General features: G+C 44.8%; 1 protein-coding gene across 1 annotated transcript in view; it reads right to left on the bottom strand.

The window, feature by feature from the left end:
* Nucleotides 1-25,676, bottom strand: part of Sash1 (SAM and SH3 domain containing 1) — a 234,238-nt gene extending 208,562 nt beyond the window's left edge. Inside the window, exon 1 of the mRNA XM_052169284.1 lies at nucleotides 25,658-25,676. The gene's annotated coding sequence lies outside the window, so the exon portion shown is untranslated. The remainder of the gene's footprint in view (nucleotides 1-25,657) is intronic.
* Nucleotides 25,677-26,564: the final 888 nt, after the last annotated feature.

The following is a 26,564-nucleotide window of genomic DNA, read 5'->3' as shown; positions in this document are numbered from 1 at the left end:
CAAATGTTACTAATTTAAAGTAAAATATGTATTTAGGTATACAAAGCTATTATTACACGAAAATTGGTATTCTAGCAAATATTTTTCTCTTTTAAAGTTATAAGAACTTCCAGCGGGTCTTTAAAAATAATGTATTTATTTTAATTTTATGTCTCTATTTGTCCGCATGTATGTCTTTGTACCGTACGCGTGACTGGTGCTTATGGAGACCAAAAGAGAGCATCAGATTCCGTGACACCAGAATTACAGAGCGTTGTGAGCTGTGTGGGTGCTAGGAACTGAACCCAGGTCCTGTGCAAGAGCAGTAAGCATTCTAAACCACTGAGCCATCTCTTTGGCAGCTCCAGCAGTTCTTAATGGTGACTAGCAAAAGGCTTAATACAGGTAATATTATACATATATTATATATGTTATATATATTATATATGATGCAAATATCATATATATATATATTTGCATCATAGTATACACACACATATATGAATATTACAGAATTTCACATTTTCTGTCCTGGGAAAACTCTGAGCAATTAGACCCCCAACACTTGCAGAGGGGGTAAAAAAATAAACCAAATGATGTTATGTCTTCACTGAGCTGGACCCGAAAGAACACAGTCCAGACTCTTGGTAGGGTGGCAGTAGGTGGTGTCACTAAGGGAGGAGGTGTGGTCAGTGGGGTGGCTGTTGGTATCCACCAAGTGATAACTGATATCTGTCATCACGTAATCTCCACCTGTGCAGTGCCCTGGTCGAGAGAGACATGCTGGGGACCTCTTCTCATTTGGTGGACTAGACTTTTCTTGAGCATTTTGCTGCCACCAGTGTCGTCTGAACATGCCATAGGCCACCAAGAAGATGGCACTATGCTCTATGACACAGGTACCCAGTTATGAGGCACAGAGGGGAATCAAAAAAAGAACTTGAGTGTTATTGCATGTTTCTTCCCCTACCTTCAACCCCGTTCCTCCTTCAAGGGAAAAAACGAAAGCAGAAGTCAGAAGATCTCCTCAAGAGCAAGGTATCTATCCTGCTCTGGAAAGGACCTTATTGTTGATTTGCTTATTTTGGCTCCTTCTCTGCAGAAAGGGACAATTTTGGGGGGAACAAGAGAGGGTAAGAGAACAAGCTCAAGAAGGAAAGGGATTGATCAGTAGAAGGCACTTAGGAGGCATCTATGGATTTTTTTGCCACCGGTATTAGAAGTAAGAAACCAGATTCGATGCATTTTAGTAAATGACTGTGCTAAGATTTTCAACTCATGCTCTTTGGAAAAGGCAAATCTCGGTGCATAGCACAGAGAGCTTAGGCTGGAAAACCCTATGAGCTGGTGAGGAACTTTAGAGAGAAAATCGGTGCTTTATCCAGGTGCTTCCGCACGCCCCAATTCAGCATGAGGCAAATTTCTTTCCCTGTGACAGATTAGAGCCTTGGTCGGAATCACAGGGCCGGAGGTCGGCAGCTCAGAGCTGCCTCTTACGAAGTGTTACTTGAAGATTGTGGGCCATGAGCACTGATGCATTAGCAAGAAATGCAGTCCTTTGGTTGGTAGAAGTAATGCCAAAAAGAGTGACAGCAACTGTGTATCAAGGGCCTTCAGGCTCCAGACAGGTGCTGGGCAAGTGTGTAACTAGTCGTTGATTCTCTGCATCCTGGTGAGAAGGAACCCAGTGCTATCGGTTTTGTTGTTGTTGTTTTGTTTTTGTGTTTTGTCTGGACCTCACTGTGGTGAGGAGCACCTTCCCACTGCCCTCCATGAAGGTGAGGTCATTTGGTCAGTGTCTTTGAGTCACTTCAATAAGGGATGGGATTCGTGAACTGACTCTGAAGTCTGTTTTCCAGCCATTTTTTAATTTGCCACTGGTCTTTAAACTAGGTTTTTGATTTCTAGCCCTGGTCAGGGTCTCCTGACCCTGTGACAGTTTCCTGACCGTGTGGCATCGTTTAAATTCTTGCCTGCTTCCTCTTGTGGCCAACCATACATCTGCAAACACAATGACCATGGAACAGAATTTGTCTACAAAGCTAAAAGCGCATAACTCCGGAAACATGTGAATGTTCGGTGTTACCCATATTCTGGGGTGGAGCCAACCTGGGTGGAGCCGAGATTGACATGCCCTGCTTTTCCAGAAGCTAGAACCCCACCTGGCTTTCAGGAACCATGCCAAGGCTCTATTACAGTGACTCTTAACCTGTGGGTCCCAATCATCAGACAGCACATATTTCTGATACTTTTAGGAACTGAGACACCGTTCAGTAGTACAACCACTGTTATGAAATAGCAACAAAAATAAAATTGTGGTTGGGGGTTCCTAAGATCATGGGAAATATGTATTTCCCATGGCTGTGACCCACAGGCTGAGCATTTCTGTTCTATTGTAACTCACAGGGCTTTCTGTGAAACATTGTAACCCACTCAGATTAGGCAAGGGTACATTTCTTTAGGTTTCTCTAGCTGCCCAGTGAATGGTAATGCCCATAAAATGTATAAATGTAACCAATATCTCCCAAGTCTAACTAGTGCATAGAACCTTTACTGGTTTTTCTTACAAGGACAGCTGACATGACTGTCCAACAGCAACCTACAGGGTAACTGGCAGCATGTTTAGTGACATGGGGAGGGTCCTAACTCACTGAACTCCGTGGACATACTCCAGGATACTAGTGTGCAGATTTTAGAAAATACGGATCTGGCACTAGTAATGTGAATGCAATTTCAGATTCTCCTTTCTTTCTGGGATGAGCTGGGTCTCCAGCTCCAGAAAGGACAAAGGATGTGTCTGTCATGATGTAGCCTGTGTTGGGGATCGACAGGGTAGACATTAGTCTGCAGACGTCTGAGAGTCCCTTGGGATAGTTCACTTCACTTACACTCTGAAAAAGAGAAAAGCAAGCTGTCAAGACCTTCTCAAATCCATTGCGCAGGAAACGCAAATGGACTGAGGGCGTTTCGTTGGCTGCTGACTTCTTGGGGGTGGGAGATTTGTATGCACAGAGCTAGGCGGAAGGAAAAGTACAATGTCTGTCAAGCTCTGCTCCAGGAGGGATGTGGTTCTGAGACTGTCTGCAGGGCGGGTCCCAGCACTGCTGGCCTCCTGGAGGGTTTGGTTCATCTGCATCAGCAGGTCCCTCTGTGGCCAATTTATTCTGTACAGTCTGGGTGGACTGAGGTTCTCTGTAGATCGTGGTGGATCTGATTTATTTCTCATTGCTGCTTTTAAAGACTTGGCACAGAATCTATGACCAATGTAACAGGCACATCACGTGCTCCTGTTGTTGGCCTCCAGTGCTCATTCCTGGGGACAGCAGAGCTGTCAGGGCTCAGCTTTGCTCTTGCCCACATCCTAGGTGACTGAGCTCCCCTGGGACTTGGTATCTGAGCAGTGTGTCCTTCACACCACTCCCAGGGGGCAGAGCCTCTCCCAATGGTGGTTTTTATAGGTGAAGAGCCCCACAGGCCACTACAGAACACCTTCAAGTGGCTCAAGGCCCAGTGCTGCTAATACCTGAATGAATATTCCTATCTCCACATTTCTGTGGGAGGCTTCATTAGCCCATAGCCTAGAAAGAAGTGGCATGGGGTTCTGCAAAGGGAGCTCCACCCCCACCCCAGGCAGTGCTGTCTTTGCTTGTGGTGGATGGCAAATGAGCCCAGAATTTGAGGGAGAGAGTGGTTTAAAAATCTTTTTAAAAATTGAGCTGGCTAGGAATTCAAAATGGATGGATTAGTTACATAGTTCCCCGAGGCAAGCAATAAGACTCCAGATTCAGCTGTCTCTTCTGGCTATGTGAGTCTGTAAAGATGATTCCAGAAGGCTGCTCGGCCCGCCCTCTAATCTCGAGTCACACAGGAAGGCACTCCATTAAGTACACTCCCACACCTAGCTCTCTCCTGTCCCAATCCAGTGTTTTTTACGCCCCCCTGCCTGATTTGTGGGACAGGGTGTTAAAAAAAATACACTAGCTGATATTTCTTTTCAGAAAGAACTTAATGTAACCAAACTCTCTTAGACATTAGTATCAGTTTTTCTTGGCTCTAAATGTCTCTGCTTCAAGTCTGAAATTTCCAATTATTGTTTTTGTTTTGTTTTGTTTTGTTTATGTTTTGTTTTACCTTAGCCCCTCCCCAGTCCCCTGGCCCCAAACTAGCAACAATACGAACCACAAAGACAAAGAGCACCTGGTGCACCAAGCGGTGCTTTTATTCCTAGCCCTGGTTTTTGCTCCTTTGGTCCTCAATGAATTGGCAGATACTTAAAGGATAAATTCTATCTCGTTCCTTCATTCTCAGCTCATTGTTTTTCCTCTTTATTTAGCACTCTTGGAGAATGTGTAGCCTGCTTAACTAGACCAGGCAAATGGTTCTCACAATGCGGATACCTCAGTCAAGACTGGGGAGACTCTACATAGCACTTCCTGTACTTAGATGAGTTTGAACCATCATGATCCTCATGGAAATATCTACTCAGGCATGCAGGAGAACAGGGCTGACTGCCCTTCTCCTAAAGACCAGATGCTACATGTTTCTAGACATGACAGTCTTGAGTACTTATTAAACAGTATTTTTTTATTTTTTTTAAAGATTTATTTATTTGTTTTATGTAAATACACTGTCACTGTCTTCAGACACACCAGAAGAGGGCACTAGATCCCATTACAAATGGTTGTGAGCCACCATCTGGTTGCTGGGAATTGAACTCAGGACCTTTGGAAGAGGAGTCAGTGCTCATAACCGCTGAGCCATCTCTCCAGCCCCTAAACAATATTTTCAACACTCAATTTAGTCCCTTTCCAATCCCATGAGGCAGAAACCATATCACAGATCTAAACACTGAGGCCAGAGAGGCTGAAAGAAAGCACTTCTGCTGTCTGCTCTCTGCCCCTCACCCCTGCCCCACCCCCACCGTCCTGCCTCCTCTTTGCTTTAATCTTTCACACACCCCCTTTTTTTGAAATTACTTATTTTACGTAATTTTTTAAAAATTAGGTTTTTTTAACGTAATTTATATTATACGTGACTACACTGTAGCTGTCTTCAGACACTCCAGAAGAGGGAGTCAGATCTCATTACAGATGGTTGTGAGCCCCCATGTGGTTGCTGGGATTTGAACTCAGGACCTCTGGAAGAGCAGGAGGAGCTCTTAACCACTGAGCCGTCTCTCCAGTCCTATCTTTCATTTTTTAAACTAAAAAAAGGTTACATTCATTTGTGTGTGTGTGTGTGTGTGTGTGTGTGTGTGTGTATGCACACGCGCGCATATGGCTGGCCCTTCATGTGTGTCTGTGTGGATGGAGGAGTCTGTTCTCTCCTCGTATCTCAGGTCTGACGATCACATTCCAGGTTTTAGGTCATCGGTCTCAACGCCTTTGGCAACTGGACTATCTTGTTGGTTCCAGCTTCTTAACTCTTTTAGACTAAATCTAGAAGAACTTTAAAAAACAATTAACTATCACTTCTTCCCCCCCCCCCCCCCAATTTGAGACAAGTTCTCATGTAATTCTGAGGATGACCTTGAACTTCTAATCCTCCTGCCTTCACCTCCTGTGTAAAAGGATTACAGATGTGTCTATCTTGATTAGTTTTTAGGGTGCTACGGGTTGGACCTAGGGCTTCATGCATAATAGTCAATTACTGTCAGTTTATCCACATCCTCACCCTGAATTCACAGTTCTTTCTTTCTAAGAGATTTATTTATTTATTTTTATTTATATGACTACACTGTCACTATCTTCAGACTTACCAGAAAAGGGGATCAGATCCCATTACAGATAGTTGTGAGCCACCATGTAGTTGCTGGGAATTGAACTCAGGACCTCTGGAAGAGCAGTCAGTGCTCTTAACCTCTAAGCCATCTCTCCAGCTTTCCAGCATCCTTCTCCCCCAGTTCATCCCAGATCATTCCTCACTTCCTAACACTCACCTCCAAATTCTCTCTCTTTAAAAACAAAGAAAAACAAACAATGCTTTGCCTTCTCCATAGATAACTATGGAGTCCAGTTTGTATTAGTCAATTACTCCTAGGCCCTGAGCCTGCCCTGGGGTGTGGTGGATATACCAGGTATAGCTCCATTGAAGAAAACAAACTTTTCTGCTCACTGCAGCAATCTAATACCCATCGGTCCTTAGCTAGGGTTGGCACTCTGTGCCCACTTCCGCCCCACTATGCTGAGGTTTTGTCTGGCTTTAGCTGGTGCAGGTCGGATGTCTACCACAGACTCTGTGCATCTGTCTGTCTTACTGTGTCTGGAAAACACTGTTTCCTGGAGGTCATTCCCCCACTGCCTCTGCCATTTACAACCTTCCCACTCCCTCTTCCCTGTAGATTCCTGAGCCTTGAGGGCAGGACTGCGGTTTACATTCTGTTTAGGGCCGAGTGCTCCAAAGGCTTTCTCTTCGTGTTGTCCTTTTGTGGGTGTGTGTTTAGTTATCATGGGTAAGAAGAAGCTTCTCTGACATGGACTGAGCATTGATCTATGGGTATAGCAATGTATCTTTAGGAGTGATTTTTATTTCTGTGTCTATTTGACAGAGTCATAGTAGCAGGTCTCCCCCTAGGGTCTGAGACCCTCAGCTCAGGTTCTTGGCCTTAACAGTGTTAGGGATGGCTTCTGTCTCATGGAATTCAACTTGCATTCAATAGAATGTGGCTTATATTTCCATGATATTCATGGCACGAGGTACCACAATTCTTGCTGCTTAACTTCAATGTAGAAGAGAACTTATTATCATGTACAATGGAACCAAAGATTAACCTCTAAAAGGTGTTGGCTGTGCTCTCAGGTGAAAATAGCCATGACTTCATGAACGCATAGACTCTTCACTGCAGTCATGTCTCTTACTTGCCTTGAACCTATGAATGCTGCCAGGGCAGATCTGAAATCACCATCTGGTAATATATTAAACAAGCAGCATGCCAGCATCTGAACAGAACCATGTTGTACTCGTATAAAGTTCATTGCCCTTGGACCAGTGAGCTAGCTCAGTAAATGAGGACGTTTGCCCTTAAGGCTAAAGATCTAAGTTTGATGTCAGGGATCCAGATGGGGGTGAGAAAGGAACTGACCCCCAGAAGGTGTCTTCTTACCTCGTCATGTGTAACCTACATGTGTGTGTACATATACAATTGAAAGGTCATTGTTCCGGGCCTTAGTTTCTATTTTTCACATGTTTTCCAAATCCAAGAGCCTTGCTGGTGTCAGCAATCTAGAGCTAGATCTCTGAAGCAGACTGGAGCTGATTTTCCCATGGAAAAGGCCACCACTGATAACCATGACAATCTGAGGCTCTCCATAGGACCTCCTTCAGACAGATGCACTCAAGGCCTGGAGACAGATGAGGGATGAGCCTGCCCTCTCGCTTCTCTAATGCCCTTTATCCCAAAGCCATAGAAAAGGACAGTGATGACAGCGACATAATCTAGAATCAGGAAGGTTTGGGCCAATCAGGTCTTCAGCAAGGGACGACCAACCCATGATGTTTGCATAGGGTGAGTCACTCTTGCTCCACCTTGGGCCAACAGTGACAGCTCCAGTCTGTCCTTTCCATTTCCCATCATGTACTCAAGATCCTAGGTGACTTGGGCTAGGAATGCTCCCTAGAACTTGACACTGCACATTGTCTTCCTTTTTCCTTGTCCTTCTTTGGCATAGTAAAAAGCAAACGTGTGGGTGAGGGTGGGGGTGGGCAGGGATGCCCTTAAATTGTGCTTCCACGAGACTCAGTAGTTTCTTTTGACTTATCTAGCAGTCTAAAGATTAGAAGGTAAACTCTATGTGCCCTGTCCTGTTTGCTAACCAGACCTGGCTACAGACGATTTTATCAGTGTGCTATGTTCACTGTTAATCTAACTGCTTCCAAGACCCATTTTTCTGGCCTTAAAGCAGACTGAAAGTTGAGTGGTGTGTGTGTGTGTGTGTGTGTGTGTGTGTGTGTGTGTGCAGACACACTTGTTCAGGAATGTGCGCTCCATGCATGTCTGTAGATTGGCTTGAAAACTGACACATCCAGTTTACTGAGAAGTAGAAACCTGCAGAATTAAAATATTCTTGAACTCCAGAGAAAGATGACCAAGGATACAGAGCAGACAAGTATGAATATAGGTGCTTCCGGGGGTCAGAGGTCAGGGAGATGGCTTAGTGGGTCAAATGGTGTGCCACGTAAGCCTGATGACTTGAGTTTAATCCCTGGAGTCTACCTGAAAAACTGGACGTGGTGGCTCACATCACAACAGACCTATGCCGAGATGAAAGGGCGGAGACAGGAGGATTGGCCAAGAGCTCCTGAGCCAGCTAGCCTGGAGAAGGATGCCCAGTGTAGACACTCAGGCTCAAACAAGGGATACACTGAGAAGTAATCACAAGAAGTTATCCATTGTCCTCCACACACTGGCACCCACAGGCCTGCCCCGGTATGCGCACACCCACACATTTATGAAGTGAGAAGGTGTTTTTAGGCTTCCTGCTTTGTGTAAAGATGAATATTTGGCCGGAGCTTTTCCTTCTACTTCCTTATAGATTTCCAATTACGTTCAGTTTTAAGTACTTGATTTTTTTTTAAAGCCCCTGTATGCGGCTTCTGGTTAAGTCTTCGTTCTGGAACAGCCTATGTTTCCTGGATGTGCTGGGGGATGGGGGGGCGGGGTGCTCATCTTATGGACAAATCCCACGGCCACTCTTCCGCCTACTCTGCCTTCTCTAAGTGATTGAAAAGCACACTTGACACACATTCCCTTTCTAGAGCTCCAGCCATAATTAAATCCAGGAAACCTTGCTGTCGGTGGAGCCCGCAGGAGTTAGATTTGCTATTTGTTCTTGCAAAAGCCCACAGTTCTGGCTTGTGTGTGGCTGCCCCTGGCAGGGCCAGTTCAGGTAACTCTGAAATGTTTGTTCTGCCTGCCGTTCATGTTGTTTGCTGAAAATGAAAGCCTGCCAGCAGAGTGGACCTGCTTGGAATACAGATGTAGGCATTTTCTTACAAAACTCAAGCACCGATTTTTTTTTTCCAGAGAAGACTAAAGGTTAGTTCCCTATTGAGCCAACAAATAAGAAACCATCACTAAGCAGTTAAGAATAGGTAAATACAAACGGCTCTTGCAAGGGGGGGGAGATGTCTGGTGGGATGCCTGTGTGGAGCTCAGACTTAACAGCTTCATCAAAGAGAATGTGTTAAATGCTCATTAACTAAATGTACAAATGATTCCCAACTGGGAGGTGTTACAAACAACAGAGGAAAGACACACACACACACACACACACACACACACACACTAATTACATGCATGTGTGCACACAGAGCAGAAAATGCAGTAAACTTCTGCTTGGAAAACAAACCTCAGATTAAATCATCATAAATAAAGACATCCAAAGACAGCAGCTGCATATGCTCCCACCACAATTAAGTTGTGAATTCTTGAATGGTAAGATTCTGGATTGGTCGGATGGTTCAGCGGTACTTGTTGAGGTTTAGTCTTTTGCTATGTACTATAATGTTAAATACTGGGCCTCCAAGGCATGGTTGCCTCCGGAGACCGGAAAGATGCAGGTAACGTTGTTCCCTGACTGGTGAATAAAGATGGCTACAGCCTATCGTTGGGCAGAAGAGAGATAGGCAGGGTTTTTTTCCCCTTGGACTTGGGGGTCTGTGGAGGACCATGGGGGAAGGGAGAGAATGGAGAGAAGGTGCCACGGGGTAGGGGAGTCAGGAGAACAGGGCCCTGAGGCTGACCAGTTGGGGTTAAGTGCAGCCCAGCTGGAACAGGACAAGTTATACTGGGGCTCTTGGTAGGGAAATAGATTCTAATAATTTAAAGACTAGATATCTGCCCAGCTCTAGTGCTGATGAAGGCTCATTATAAATGTAAAGGTTTGTGTCTTTTATCTGGGAACTGAATGAGCAAAGGCAGGGTAGAAACCCTAAGATTAAACAGCTACTTCAACAGGTGCTTGTTGCTAAGTCCTCAATTTGATATTGTGAACTCACAAGGTAAGCGAGAAAGGTAAGAATGGACTCTGACCTTCACACGAGAGCTGTAGCTCATGTATACTCAAGAGTGCCTGTACACTATGTGAGCGCGCGCGCGCGCGCGCGCGCACACACACACACACACACACACACACACACACACGCATATATACGAGTACACATGTAAAAACAAATAGCCATTCTCCACCTCTGATGAATGCTTTTGGGATTCTCCAAGGAAGGCTGTGGCTGAGGGGGCAGAGACTGATGTGTTTATAAAAAGATAAGGAGAGGAGGGGTATGTTCTATGGATGTGTGGTAAGGTATGGGGAAAGGGAGTGCCTCAGCGGGCCCATGCTGAGGATCCCTTCCCCCTGAGGGACCAGCCACAGGACAGTATAGTATAGAATAGAGTTGATTTAGGGCATGGGGAGGGGAGTTAAGAGGGCAGTAGAGGCAGAGAAAGGCAGAGAGAGGGAGAGAGTAGAGAAGTGAGGTGGAGAGAGGGGGGAAGGAAAGGGGAAGGGAAGGAAAGAGCCCAAGAAGGCAAGAGGGAAGCGAGAGTAAGCAAGAGGCAAGAGAGAAAGAGAGGGAGGAGGGGCCGAGCATCCCCTCTTATAGTGGGTCAGGCCTACCTGGTTGTTGCTAGGTAACTGTGGGGAGGAGCATACCTGACTTGCCTGGTTAACTGTGGGGTGGAGTTTAGACAGAGACACTAACATCTTCACACTTAGAGTTGAAAGTCTGGGGTCCCCAACACGGTTACAACAAACATAGGAGAAGGCCTGATGCTGATGTGCCTCTAGACTCAAGATTTGTAACCAAAGTCCTTTATTTTCCAAGGCTTCAAGGAGACATCAGCCCAAACCATCCTTGGTAGCAGAAGGAAGAGAGGCCTGGACCTGGATCACACTGGCACCCTTCCTTGCCTCTCTGGTCCCTCAGGAGCCACTATGAAGACTCCTTGAGGTTACCTCGGGTAACCGAGGTAACATAGCTATGTTCAGGGAACTGGCGCATGACCAGAATCCTCTGTTTCATCCTGATACTGTCAGAGAGGGGACAAAGGCAGGACTTCTGATCTTGTCTCACTTCAGATGTGACTCTTTGGACTTTGTCTACAGGCTCTTGGGACAACACACACAGACACACACAGACACACACACACAGACACACACACACACATGCACTCACACACATGCACCACACACACACACACACACATGCACTCACACACACGCACCACACACACATGTATGCTCACATACACACACACATACTACACACATACACTCATACACATACCACACACACATACCACATACATACCACATGCACTCACACACACAGGTGCACTCACACACATGTGCGCTCACACACACAGACATGCACTCATCGCTCATGCACATACACACACACAATGCACTCACACACACACACCACACACACACCACATACATACCACATGCACTCACACACACACCACATACATACCACATGCACTCACACACACATCACACACACACATAGGTGCACTCACACACATGTGCATTCACACACACACACACACACACACACACCTCATGGACACACACAAAGCACCCAGGCAATAGGCAGAGGCATGTGGAGGACTGGGAGACACAGTACGTGTAGCTCTGTGTCTGTTGTTCAAGTCTCTAGACCTCACTGGGTTATAGATCCCTGATTAGCTTGGGGATTTGCTATGGACTGAGTTGGGTACTCTTCCAGATTTATATGTTGATGTGGAGAGAGGGTTTTGGAGTGGGTACTTGTGTCAAAATGAGGTCACCATAGTGGATTTCAAGTCAGTGGGAATGGTGACTTTGTAACATGGAATTAGGACGTGGACACACTGTGGGGCTAACACATGGGCATCAGGTAGATGTTCTTCTTGGATGCCATCTCCAAGCCAAAAGGAAAGACTCCAGAAATAACCAACCCCATTGACGTGTCATCTTAGACTTGCATCCTCTAGAATGGGAAAAATCCTGTGACATAGGTCATTCAGACCATGGATTTCCTATAGCAGCTTTATGTACTAATACAGGATTCTTAAAGAAGGGTGCATGAAGCAGAGACAAGGAGGTCTTTAATCTCACGATGCTGAGAAACATTTTGTGTAGGTATACACCTTTTAGAGGAATGATATATTCACTACCAGTACCATCACCACTACCGACGATGCCCTATAGGGTCTCATGTATCCCACACTGGCTTCAAATTTGCTACAGAGAGGATCACACTGAACTTCTGATCCCCCTGCCTACACCTCTAGGGTACCTGCGTTAAAGGTGTACAACACCATGTGGTGCTGGGATCCTTACTGCTTGATAGGCGAGCACACTTATCACCTAGGCACACCCCCTAGTTCAGGGATCTATCCTTTAGGAAATATTCAGTCTTGATTTATGACATAAGAAAGCTAACAAGGATTGACTATACCTAGATCATGCTAAAGTTCCTCTTGATGTCAGATTTCAACTCTAACAAACAGGACCTATTCAGTTTCTAACACACATAGGCAACTTGAGATTCTGGTAATTCAGGGAGCATCTGGGACACCTGCGGGTCACGGGTCACCAAATCTCCAGTCCAGATGTCAGGCCACCCTCATTTTATGAAGGCCGTACTGAGAACTGGGTAGAGCCGCTTTGATCGTGTGGTTGAGCACAGTGCAAGCCAGACCAGGATGGCAAGCCTGACATATTTAGAACATTTCATTTTCACCTAAAAGTAAAGTCAGGGGGCTGAGCAGATGGCTCAGCCTGTAAAGAGTTTGTCCTGTAAGGGTGAGCACCAAACTTTGAATCCCTGGCATCCATGTAAAAGTCTGGTGGGTATAGTGGCCTCTTTGTAGTCCCAGTTTCAGGATTTGGCAAGCAGGCTGACTACCTAGACTAGCCAAATCACTGAGCTCTGGCCTCCCTGTTAAGGTGGAGACAAGAGAGGACACCCAGTGGCAACCTCTACTCTCTGAACTTGTACCCATGCCTACGTGTCCACATACACATGCACATACATGGACACCTGCACAGGCATGTATACCTCCATGCATCACACACATGTGGAAATGCACTTGTACATATGAATACCACATGCACATGCATGCATGATTTAAAAATGAAAATAAAGGTAGGGTCTAAATCTTTTATTGGAACTACCAATGAAACTACGCATGAACCATACGTATGGAACTGTCATCGATGAAACCCCACACAGACATTGTATATAGATCTCCTTGAAATGTATAGACATTTATGGAAAGGATAAAAAGATGTAACCTCTCATAGCTGTTGGATAAATAGCATGGGTGATATAAATGTGTTTCTTGCAAAGCCTTGTAGAGTTCTCTTGATATGACTCTGGAGAATGAGTGGCGTGTGTGTGTGTGTGTGTGTGTGTGTGTGTGTGGCCTGTAATACCCAGAGGGCACACTTAGTGCTGGGTAAGAATCTCTCTGTTTTGTCAGGTCTGAGAAAAGAATGCAGAGCTTGCAAATGGTAGGTAAGAATACTCCCAATGGGTTACACCCCAGAACCCTTTTCATCTAAGAACAAGGCTGTATGTTCAAACTCTAGTCTTTAAAACAACAACAACAAAACCCCTCTGAGAACAGAAATTTAGATTAATAGCTTCCTTTGGAGATGAGGGAGGTGGGCTGTGTGAGGCCCAGATCGGCTCTCCCTGAGCATGTGATATTTTTTTCTAAGTTGTATTCTGGCCATGAACTTGTCCATTTACTCATCTAAACAGCCTAGTATTAAATATTGAATAAACTTTACAACAACCCATCTTGGAAAAAAAGGTTTACTTAGCCTTAAAAATGTTCATGTCAGTTAACAGGGAAGCTCTACTTCAGGGACTGCACAGGAAGAAAATCATCTGAATTGAGGACAAAGAAGTTCCTACTGGAAGTTCATCGTAGCGGTATTTCCAATTTTTCAAATTGGAAATAACTTTTAAAGATACAACAAAGGAGAAATACTGGGGAAATTATGTTACTTCTATTCCACAGACTTCAAAAAAGATGCTTACAAAGAGGTTTTAGTAGTACAAGGAGCATTTGATAAAATTTTAAATAGAAAATCAGAATATTAAATTATGCATAAAACAAGACTTCAAAGCCCTGGAAAAGACTGAAGGAAAAAAAAAAGGAGAAAAAGAAAATACAGTAAGTAGGAAGTACCCCTGGGTTTGTAATTACAGCTTTTTCTCGTGTCCAAGTGTTTGTTTGTTTTGCAGGACTGGGGATCAAAGACCAAAGTCAGGGCCTCGGCCATGCTGCGTGGGCTCTGGTGAGCTAAGCACCCAGCCCCTGAACGTTTCCCTTTTCATACATGTGCCCTTGTAACTCTTTTATAAACTGGAAAGATGATTAAGGAACAGCCTGGCTATTGGTTCTTGTCATGAAAACCCTTCAGGTAGGTTCTTTTACCGCCAAGCAGGGTGGCCGGCTTCTGCCTCTCAGCCAGAAGCAGCTCGGAGTGCTTTGCCACTAAGCTGTAGAGTTATGGGTGGGCATTTCTGGTCTCTTGGATGTATTTTTACTGTGATTTTTCTCGAGACAGATGACATTACTCCAACTATTTCCTATACGTGCCCATCAACGGGAAGCACCTCATTGACTTAGTGTGAAATCTGGATAGACACATACATGTTGTGAAATCTGGATAGACACACACATGCTCTAAGTAACCATGATGTGATGTGATGACCTCGGGTCTCTCTTGTGACCGTGTGTGTGTGTGTGTGTGTGTGTGTGTGTGTGAGCGTTCACGCAGACACACACAGACACACTCAGACACACAGACACACAGACAGACACACACACACACACACACACACCCTCACAGCATGTGCACGCGCACTCCCGCCCACATTCCGCCCAGCTAGACATCTGTGGAAGGAAGGCATGCGGCAGGAGTCGGTGACAGCTGTCTCAGAACCCAGGTGGCTTCAGATTGCGTGTCACAGCTGCTGAGGGGGGATGGGGACGGGAGTGTGGGGTGAGGAGTGTGGGGTGGGGGTGAGGGGGATGGGCTTGACCTCCAGTTACCTCTGTGTTCTTTATGTTCTCCTCTTTCTCTGGTCCACTCAGCTGTTCAAAATGAAAGTATCTACTCTGAGGACCCGTGATGTCTCAGGACAAGGAGGCCAGCAAGCTTGGTGACAAGCAAATGGCAGTCCTGCTGGAGAGGACCGGGGAGCAGTGGGGATCTCTTCAGGCATCCTTGGGATATGGTTCTTGAAGAGTCCTGCTGTTAGTCTTCTTTAGCAGAGAAAGTGGATCAGAACCTGAAGTTCTAACAGGGACGAGAGAGCCTAGGACTCAGGGCCAGGCTCGAGCTGGACTTTGGAGAAGGGACACCACATTGGGCTGTGTATGTATGTATGTATGTATGTATGTATGTATGCATGTATGTATGTATGTATGTATGTATGTAGATGGGTCTCTCTATACAGTCCTGACTGTCCTTGAATTCCCTACATAGACCTCTCTATGTGGCCTTGAATTCACAGATATCCACCTGCCTCAGCTTCCTGAGTGCTGAATTGAAGTCGAGTGTCCTCTCTTTGGGGTCTTATCTCGAGTTTCGCTGAACACGTTTCACTATGCAAATCTGTGATCTTATCAGGATAGTGTCCAAAGACTATGGGAAGATGAGCATGTCCCCATATCGCGTCAGACACCATTAAATGTTTCATCCCCCCTTCTCCACACATATCACCCCTTTCTACCCCTCCCTGGCAACCATTCTTAACTCTTTCAGTTGTTTTTTTGTTTGTTTAATTTTTTTCTGTCCTTTTCTCATTTTTAAAGCATGTATTTTTGCTATTTCTCTGTCCTCCTATGGGGGGAACATATAGGCATTAGCCTCTGACCTGAAAAAATAGTTGCCTTTAGTTTTGGTTCAAGACCCAGGCAATGGCCAGGTGGTGGCGGCGCATGCCTTTAATTCCAGCATTGGAGACAGAGGCAGGCAGATGGATCTCTGTGAAATGGCCATGTCTACAGATCAAGCTCCAGGACAGCCAGGGCTACACAAGGAGAAACCTTGTCTCAGAAAACAACAAGCCAAAGCAAGCAGCTTTTCTATAAAGTCGAATTGAACATTCGTATGCGGCAGATTCCTAAACTGTAAGCTGTTTATTTCTTCTCAGTATTGAAGATTGGAACTCAGAGCCTCAGGCACGCTCCCTGCTACCTAGGGACCCAAAGCTCTTTCAACCTTTCTTAGGCAGAGTTTTACTAAGCGGCCCATGTTGGTTTTGGGCTCACTTCTTAGCCTAGGCAAGGCCAGCCTGTCTGTGAAGTCTCAGGGACTGCAGGTCTGCTGCATTGGGCCCAGCTTACAAGTGATAGTTGACAGTCCATCTCGCCCTCCCCTTCATTTTCCTTCTTCTGGGCTCTTACTGTGTTGTGTCAATTCCTGTCCTTTGACAAGCAGACGCCACAAGCAGGATTTGAAAGGCTCACCGTCTGTTGGGAAAGACGTCTACGTTGAGTTAAAGGCTCTAGCCTAAGGACTTCCGGGAGGGAAAGGGGCCTGGGACAGCTTTAAACTACAGTGAGATTCTGAAGAATTCAAGGCCAGTCTCAAGGGAGATCCAAAACAAAGCCATGTGATGCTCTGGGTGGGACCAGCTAGCTGCTCAGATCTCTTCTTGCTGCGCTCAGATAGTGCTGTTTTCTGTGAGGACAGCGGGGACTCAGTGTGACACACTCCTTAGCCAAGCCATCCTCGAAAACAACCTGTGCGTGGTGAACCTTTTGGGGGTTCACATATCAGATATCCTGCATATTACAATTCAACTGTATCGTTACAAATATGAAGTAACAATGAAATAATTTTATGGTGGGGGCACCACAACACAAGGAACTGTACTAAGCATTAGGAACATTGAGAACCACTGCTTTAAAGGCAGGTGAGAGCGTAGTGCCTTTGTGGCTATCAGGTTTATATTTATATATTTATATAACTTTAGGATCTGTTCCTATCAAGGGCGTTAGCTTTGTATATGCTATAACAAGATTTTATGCTGTTTTATTTCTTGGAGTTTTCTTTTGTATTTAGAAATTGTGTGTGTGTGTGTGTGTGTGTGTGTGTGTGTGTATGTGTGTGTGTGTGTGTGTTTGTGTGTGTGTGTGTGTGTGTGATATGTCCCCTTCAATTGCTCTCCACTTTCCTTCATTTATTTTTAAATATTCTTTTCTTCATCTGTATATCCTTCAATTTCTTTCATCAGTGTCTTGCTTCTCCATTATTTTGAGACGGGATTTCACATTAAACCCTTTAACTGGGAGTCCGCTGCTTGGACTGGCGGGCCAGCGAGCCTCCGGGGCTTCCTGTGTCTGGCTCCTTAGTGCTGGGAATACACCCACACACTGTCCCCGTTCCGACTGGATATTTTCCCGTGAGTGCTGGAGGTCCAATTGAGGCCTGAACACTGGCAAGGCAAGCACCTCACCCCCAAGCCTCGCGTCTAAGCCTGAGGACTTCCCTTCTAACTTGCTTGCTGTTGGGTTTGAACTGCTGGCATGGAGTTCAGAGCCTCAGATGTGGGGGCAAATGCTCTACCACTGAGCCACACCCCTAGTTTTCTTTCATAATCTTATTGGACAGGGTCTTCCAGAAGCTTCCAGGAGGAGCTTAACGTGTTGGTCTACCCCACTGATAGATCTCAGACATCACCTGTCCTTAAAATCCTGAGGTCATTGCTTCCTGGTGTCTCATGTCCCGGTGGAAGGGACTGTTATTCAGATTCATGTGGCTGTGTGTCATCTTTCTCCTCTCCTTCCCTCCCCCCTCCCTCCTTCCCTCCCCCCTCCCTCCCTCCCTCCGTCCTTCCCTCCCCCTCCCTCCATCCTTCCCTCCCTCCATTCCTTCCTTCCTTTCTTGCTGTTTTTTGAAATTTCAGTGATGTGTGTGTGTGTGTGCTTTGTTTGTTTTTGTTTTTGTTTGTTTTCTTATTAGATGCTGGCAGTTAATTAAACAACAATAATAAAAATAACAACCCTTGGTGGGGGGGGGCAGCCTGTGTGAAAACTGGCTGCCCACTTGCTTCCTCCTTGGCTTCCTAAGGGTTGGCTGTCATCTTGACACAGTAGCTAGACAGACCTGGAAGTTTAGGACCTTCTGACTCCTTCAAAGAAAACAAAAAGCTACCTGTCCCTGAACCCTGGAATAGAATTTTATCTAAGACAAAAACAAAAACAAACAAACAAAAAACCCCCAAACAATCCAAGAACACCCCCCCAACAAAATCAGGCAAATTAGATTAAGACTGTATTAGATATCATCTTTGAATTTGGATTTTGAACTCATCCTAATACAACCGGCCCTGGCATGGTGTATAAAAGAAAAGCGAGCCCAAACATACACTTAAGAGACATGGCCTGCAAGGACAGAAACAGAACCCTCAAGAATCAACAAGGAACACAAGACTGGAGGGAAAGGTCAGGGGCACAACCACAGCTGGTGTTGAAGTTGGAGGAGTGGAGCATCTGCCTTGGCTAGAATTTTTTACTAAAAAACAACAACAATAGCAAAAAACCAAAAACCAAAAAACTAAACTAAAGAACAACAAATCCTGCGTAATACCATTTTTTTGGGAGCTGAGTTCAGAAGATAAAGTTTCACAAATTCTGTAGCTAGTTTCAGGAACCAGGGCAGTTTTGGGGTTCACCCCTGTCCCCCCAGCTTTTCTGCTGTGACAGGAGCAAGTGGCTCAGACCCTTGGCTACCCAGACAGTGCTGGGATGGCAACTGGAGCTGCACCTGGGATTCTAATTGCTCCCACCACAGATTTCCAAAGCCCCCCACCCTACCCCAGTTTCGGCCCTCTCCCATGCTCTGGTCTCTCTCCATGCATCCCAACTCTACCTCCTCCTCTGAGACTTTTGAAGTTCTCCTTAGGGGTGTTTTTCAGACTCCCCAAATTAGTTGCCACGGTCTCCCCCAACTCATTTTTATATTCCCAATTTGTTGGTTTTCTTATTTCTGTAACCCACTTCCGCTCCTTTCAGGATGGACATGTGCCCAAGATGCTGTGGTTAATGCAAAGTCACTTCTTTGCTTCTTATTTTGCTAACACATTTCAGGACCATCAGCACACTAGTTCAAAATCACTGAAAGCACGCCTCCAGTGTAAAGTGTGCTTAGAGGAAACCTCCTTATTCCTTTTTTATCCCTAGATGCATTTCTTCTTTGAGTGGCTTCTGAACTAGTTTTTCTTTAATGTAACAAAGGTTTGCTGTTCAAACAACATAAATAAAGGACTCCAATCAATGGAGCGACTGTTGTGTGCTAGTTGCTAGGGTGTGTATTCTGTAGTCAGTATGCCTCCTTTGAGGTTCACCAAACCTTTGCAAGGTGGTCATCAGACTCATTTTTATGGACAGGACTTCAGTTTACAAACTCCTCCCAGGACACTCTGATTTCCAAGAAATGAACAGCTGGCAAGGTGTAGACCCTGGATTCAAATGGACCATCTCATATCAATCTCAGTAACCTGATTGCTCTTTCTGAGGCACTTGGATCTTGATCCCGAAGAAGGAATGGATGTTAGGTGACAGTCATAGAGACTGAATGAGGTTCGCCCACCACTGTCTCCCAAGCATGCGAACAACGCTTGCTTCATTGGTGAGTGCATCAATTCATTTTTTTTAAACTACGCATGGAGGGAGATGTGGGATGTCCCCTCACTGAATCCTCAGAGCAAGTCCGTTGGTAAGGGGTTAGGGAACTTGGTCTAGAATCCTTGGGCTTTTGTTTCCCAGGAGCCCGTACTTTCTAGGTGTGCTACCTACATGCATTCTGAGAATTATCCACAACAACAACCCACTTTCAACTGCGCCATAGCTCAGGACAACAGGCTCTAATAAGATGGTCAAGGAGCGGCCTAAGTTAGCCCAGAATAACCTAGCATTGATCCAATAAAATATTGAATGTCCGGTACATTTTAGGCACCAGATATGAAGATTTTCATACTTATGGAATCTCTTTTTATTCTCACAAATGTCCCCCAAATCCTAGCTAGCCAGGTGGCTTCAATTTAGTTTCTTAAATATCCATTTACTCAATGGAAGGTTACTCAAAATTCAAGTCTGGTTGACAACTAGATTTCATTTTAATGTCTTCTGTTTTCTTGTGTTTTGGAGACACTCAATGATGGAACGAACCAACAGACAAAATGGTTCTTGTTTAGGCACCACTAACTAAATTTAGTATTTATAATAGGTATTCGTTGAATTTGTGAAAACTTGTTCTTTTAAAGAAGGGGATTCTTTCCAACACTCAAAAGTGCCTTTTTCTATCTGACCTACTTTTGGACAGTTCGGCTCTTTTTATTCAGCGTATGGGAAGCCTTTTGACTGAGAATCTTAATTAAATTAAAATTTAATCTAATATTTATTTCTAGGACACCTGAACAGATGTACAAGTACTCCAGGGGGCACTGAATTCACACCAACGGGCTTTAGCTGAGTTCTTCCTCAGCTAACCTGGGAAATGCGAAGGTCCTTTTACCATTAGCAGAGCCTTTCCTCCTTCTTCACTGGCACACAGGGAGGTCCCTGTGTGTGTGTGTGTGTGTGTGTGTGTGTGGTGTGTGTGTGTGTGTGTGTGTGTGTGTTTTCTCGATTGATATAGGATGCGATTTCACATTCTTTTAAATCAGACATAAAAGAAAGCTCCTCTGTGGATGTTTCACACATTTTTTGGGAATGTTTCACACACTCTAACTGACTTATTCACCTAAAAAACATACCCAAATCATCCGACGGTCACACTAATGACGTAGCATAGGGATGGTAGAGACAGCCAGAGAATCAGATAGCCTTGGAATGCTTTACGTAGAAACACTTGTAATCTTAAATCATTAAATATATCAATTCAATAAAGTATACATTAAAATATTAACTTCAGACAAATTGAAAAAGAGGGCCTACACAATCTCTGCCTATCTAAGAGCATTGGATCAGAATGTGCTGACTCTGGTAAAATGTCTATTTTTTGATAGAAGACAATGAGACCAAGAGTTCAAAGCAATTTGTGGAGAGAAGTCAGAGCTTAGAATTAAGCCTAGGAATAACGGAACACAGAGCTGGAGAAATGGATGGATCCGTGGTTATGAGCACTGACGCTTTTTCCAGAGAACCCAGATTCTATTCCCAGCACATGACATCTCACAACAGTATGTAACTCGTTAGAAAGATCTAATGCCCTCTTCTCTGTGGTTATTAGGCATGCAAATGGTGCACACACATGCATGTGGCAAAACACACACACACACACACACACACACAAACAAACAAGCAAATCAGATTTAAAAATAGAAAAGGATAACAGAATTAATTTAGAAGCTATTCTAGAAAACAATCAGTGATCTCTTTTGTTTCTAAGTAAAAACTGGTTTTTGAGTAGTGTGGTATGGAGGTTAAGGGCAGAATGCCTGTCTGGCATGCAAGAGACTCTGGGTTTGAATTCTAATACTGTGGAAACTCGGTCTTCTGCTTTGTAGGTTTGTTTGTTTTGAGGCAGGAATTCCAGGCTGGCCTCGAACTCATAAAGGTCCTGAGTGCTGGGGTGATAGGCTGAACTGCCACACCTGGTGCAGCTGTCTTTATGTTCATATTTGGGAAACGATGGGGTATTAACATATAATAGTATTTTTAAAGCTTCAGAAAGAATGTTGAGACATGTCTAGACACTGTTTGGGATAGAGACAGTGTTCTTCTGCCTGGTTATGATGTATGGAAAATTAAGCTCATCTCACCTCACCCTTGGGTAATTTTTTATCCGTATTTTTACAAATCTGAACTTTTCCCCTTCACTCACTTTTCCAGGTTTCACTTCATTTTCTTTTGAGCAACAAGAGAGGTGCTGATAAAAGTCAGAGTCAGACTATTGACATGTTACATCAACCTGGTGATGCAGTAGCACAGGAGAAGCAGCCAAAGCTGCAGAGAGACCTGTGTTCCTCTCAGCTTCAAAGTCCTGGTCCTCCAGCCCAGACTTAGATACATTTTCTACTTACACCCAGTCCCCACCCTACAAGACTCAAACTCTTGGTCAATTCTTTCTGACTGGTTATCACTTAATCCTTACAATAACACATAGAAGGCACGTGTCACTTCCATCTTACGGAAGAAAATAAGAAGGAAAGGCAAGTAACCCCCAAGGCCACTCTGGCCGCAAGGTGGACTAGAACTGGAAGCTATTTGCCGCCTCTCTGCCACACCCTTTCTGCCCACATTCAGTCCTTCCCATGGACAATGAGGATGGACAAATTCTGTTGCTTGCACACTCGCAAGACTGCCTAAAATGCTCGTTTGGAATTTTGCACAACTGTCTACATAGCTTTCGATCAGTCTCTGAAGAAGAAACCTTCCCTCCAGTGTTCAATCCATGCTTCCATCCGAGAGTCTGCTCTCCTTCCGATTATGCCTACGTGCGCTCTTGTGTCAAGTATTTTCTTCCCATCAGGCATTGCAGTACACTCTGATGAAATCCCCATCTTTAAGCAGGTTTGAGCACAGGGAAGCGACAACAAATATCACAATCATGTGGGAATCTTAGAAATGAGGCTTATGAGATGTTACGAGAACGCAGGTGTAGAAAGAGTTTATAACTTTTCTAGGGACACAGTTCTTCTAAAGTTCTCCCTATGCAGCCCAGTTTGGTCTTGAACTTTTGCTTCAGCTTCCTGAATGCTGGGATTAAAAGCTCGCACCATTAAACTTGGTGGAATGATTTTAAAATATTCTATACACACACACACACACACACACACACAAAATTTATGACATTATTACATTTATGTGTATATGTATTTATAATCTATGGGTTTTATTACATTTATGTGTGTGTATACTCATGTTCATGCATGAAGATCATAGGATAATGCGTAGGAATTGTTTCTCTCTTTTTAACACATTGTCCCAGGGATCTAGGGCTTGTCAGCTGGCACCCATATCTGCTGAGCCATCTCCCTGGTCCTGAGGATTATTGGAGCCCTCAAACATTTAGATCAGTGGAGAGAACACTTGAAGCTGTGGACCAAGTTTTCTCTGAGAGGCTTGTGGCTCAGGGAGTAGAGGCCTTTTGGGACATCACATGGGCGTTTTAATGATTTTGATGTTTCAGTGGAGCGAGAGTTGTTAGGACTTAGAAAGGGAAGAACACGGTCCAAGCAAAAGAAACCACAAGAGGAAAAGTACACAGAAACAGTTTGCTTGAACTCCAATACGTAGAGTTAAGGTCCAGAAGAAGAAAGCAGTATTCAAGACCACATGAGGATGGCGAGGATCCTAAAACTTTCTCACAACGTTCCTACAGCTCATTGTAAAGTTTACTTTCTAATGACAACAGACAAATGACAGTTCTTTCTGTTCCTTTCCAGAAGTTTCTAGAAGATTCTATTTTAGGATAAATTTGCATTCTGGAGTTGAGCTCGGGGCTTGTTTCTGGGTGATAACGTGCTCTGAATTCCAAGCCTGGCTTTCAGAACTTCCAAGGAGTGAGGAGCGGGTGAGCCTACATGGTGGCAGGGCTGGTGGGTGCCCTAATTGTAGATCACCCAACACTTGGTGTTCCAACACGGGGCAGTGACTACAAAGACCGGCTTGAGGGAAGAGGCACAGACCACGGTGAAAGCCTGCTCATTCTATTGGTGAGAAAAGAGGCAGGAGGCTCTGGGTTACACTTGAGGTAACAGCAGTTGAAGGAGGAGCCATTTTCTATGTATCACTATAAAAGTCGCTGATGTATTGGCCTAATGTCTATGGTATGTTGCCATATAAGTCTATGACATATTGCCCATGCCTCTACAGTTGCAGAACTAAACAGGAGGATTAACTAGGTTACTTAGATCACGACACAGAACTGGGATTGTGGCTTAGTTAGTAGAGTGTGTGTGCCTTATACACAAATCCCTAGGTTCAGTCCCCAGCACTGCACCATCTGTGGCTGAGTGCCTATAATCCCAGCACTCTAGAGATGGTGGTGGGTATCAGAAATTCAAGCTCATTCACAACTACATAGTTAATTAGAGGCTAGCCTGGGCTACAAGAGACCTTGCTTCAAAACATAAAACAAGCCAGATTAAGTTGTGCTCATATTCGTCTCTCCACAGGGAGCTAATCTGCATTCACTGCTCCTCTAGATTCTAAAGCGCCTCTGCCAGTGCCCTTAGGTCGGTCAGGGATGGTGGTCCCCTGCCTGACCGTCTTCCTTCCAGTCCACATTGAGCAATACATCTTTCGCACCCTCCAGTACAAACCCCAACGTGTTTGTTCCTTCTCTAAAATAAAGCCTCTGTCTCTGGGGCATTGAGAGGGCATAATCCCAGGACACAGATTCCAGTCAAATTCTGGCATTCAAATAAACCTCCCCTTTTTCAAGAGCCAAGGCAACCCGTCAAGAGCAGGCAGTCTTCAGCGCTGAGATGGGGACGCTACCTGCCAACTGGGCTGCTCTGTGCCTGTTGTAATGGACAGAGGGGGTTTGTGTCGTTGGGATGCCTTTGATGAACACATCTTCCCCAAGCTGAAAAGGAAAATGGGCCAGGCTACTCTCCCTTCTCAGCTTTCCTCAGGGTTCTGGAACGTTCTCACAGGGCAGGACTCATATAACAGAATTGTTATTTGGTCCAAATCAGAACCATGGCACCACGTGCCTCCCCTACCGTTTCTCTGACCAGTCCCTTTTGATTCCCCATCCCCATCTAGTCCTGACTTCTACTGCACCAAGGAAGGTGGAAATGCACTCAAGCAGAGGCTTGTTAACCTCATGTCTCTCCAGTGACGTGTCTTCCAGAGTCCCAACCCACCACTGCATTTTCAATCAAGAAGTTTTCATTGATCAGTCACCATACCAAACACTGGCCTTGCTCAGAGGCAGAGAATGGAGAGAGAGTTCTAGAGTCAAAACGGTGCATAAGAAATCTCAGCAACTGTGTATCCTGTAGCCTGACTTTCAGAGCTTTGTGCTTTTCTATTTTGTTTTAATTTTATTCCATGGCCACACACATACACACACACACACACACACACACACACACACACACACACACCATACATAATTCATATACACACATGTACCATGACTATATATATATATATATATATATATATATATATATTCTCACTCTTCAAAATATTGTTCTCACAGAGACTACCTAGTTAACCAGACAGCTGAGAAAGATGCTATTTCAGTGAACTATCAGACAGTAAATGGTTACTTTTCAGGCTCCAAGTCCCCAGGGGCTTGTAATAGGAAGTTCAGAGTCCTGGCCTTCATTCTTAGCATGTGTGGAAATCTTTTAAAATGATTTTGTAGATAAACGGAGGGTGGAAAAGCTTTGGAGTTTTACAGTAAAAACTTTTCTTGGCTTGCAAAATCTTTTTTTTTTAGAGCTCTAGAGAAAAATGGATATCTGCATAATTAAATCAATGTATCATATCTAATGAATATCAAGTCGCAAAAGAACGCAAAGACCTGGCGGCACAGTTCTGAGACAGATGCTGCCAGGCTCTTTAGAACTTTACTCAGTTTCTTACTCGCAGAAAGTTCCCCTCCCCATTGTCTTCTCACGTTCAACAGTGAGAAGGACACCAACCACAACGAAACAACACAAAAGGAAAATCTTAGAACTTGAAAAGCCACAGCCTACGTACCCCCACATCTTGGTCCTCCATGAAGGGAGCCGTTCGTGTCTAGCAGCGAGCCATACGTTCAAAGATCCCGGACTTCCTCTCTGACTCACGAATCCACAGCTCTGATGTAAGGCTCGGAGTGGGAAGCTGTTTTCAATTCAGGGCAGATGTGGGACACTCTTGTGGCCCTGTGAGATTATGCACTTTAAAACAAATCGCCCGGAGGATGATAAGTCCGGAGGCGACATCTGCTTCCTGAGGCCTCGCTGGGGCTCCTTCCAAACACTTAAGTATGACACTGTGACAGGAAAGCAAGCCTGGGGTAAAGCGAAGGCTGCAATCACGCCTTAGAAACAAGCCGCGCACAGCACACACACGTCAGAGTGCTTAACCAGACCTTTGATGCATCGGGAGCGGACATCGGGGATCGGAACGCTCCTCCCTCCAGCACTCATTATAGCTTTTGGCTCATTTGTGTTTAGTTTTTCCAAAAACTGAAATCGAATTGTTCTGGTTGTCTTTTCTTGGCTCATGAAAGAGAAGGGAGGGCCGGTCTAAGACTTACACAGAGAAACATCTAGAAATCCATTTAACATGGCAAGTTTAATGTTCTAGAATTAGTGCTCACAGGACACAAACTGTCTCCATCTAAGCAACCCCCACTCCCACACACCTCCATCCAGAGACTGCTTTATAGGACTGGCTGGTCCTCCAGGCTTAACTCCACCCACACAAACTCTATCTGGGGTTTAGTATAACTTCATTCAGTTATAACCCTGAAAAGAAAGGTTACAAAAATATTAATTTTTGAAGGCATCCGAAGGGGAAATATTTTTAAATATTTTTATTTTCTATATTCTTTGTTTACATTCCAATTGATTTCCCCTTTCCCGGATCCCCCCTCCCCATATGTCCCATAAACCTTCTT

The sequence above is a fragment of the Apodemus sylvaticus genome, chromosome 23, assembly GCF_947179515.1.
Source record: "Apodemus sylvaticus chromosome 23, mApoSyl1.1, whole genome shotgun sequence".
Classification (NCBI taxonomy): domain Eukaryota; kingdom Metazoa; phylum Chordata; class Mammalia; order Rodentia; family Muridae; genus Apodemus; species Apodemus sylvaticus.
This window is presented reverse-complemented; position numbering and strand designations above follow the sequence as displayed.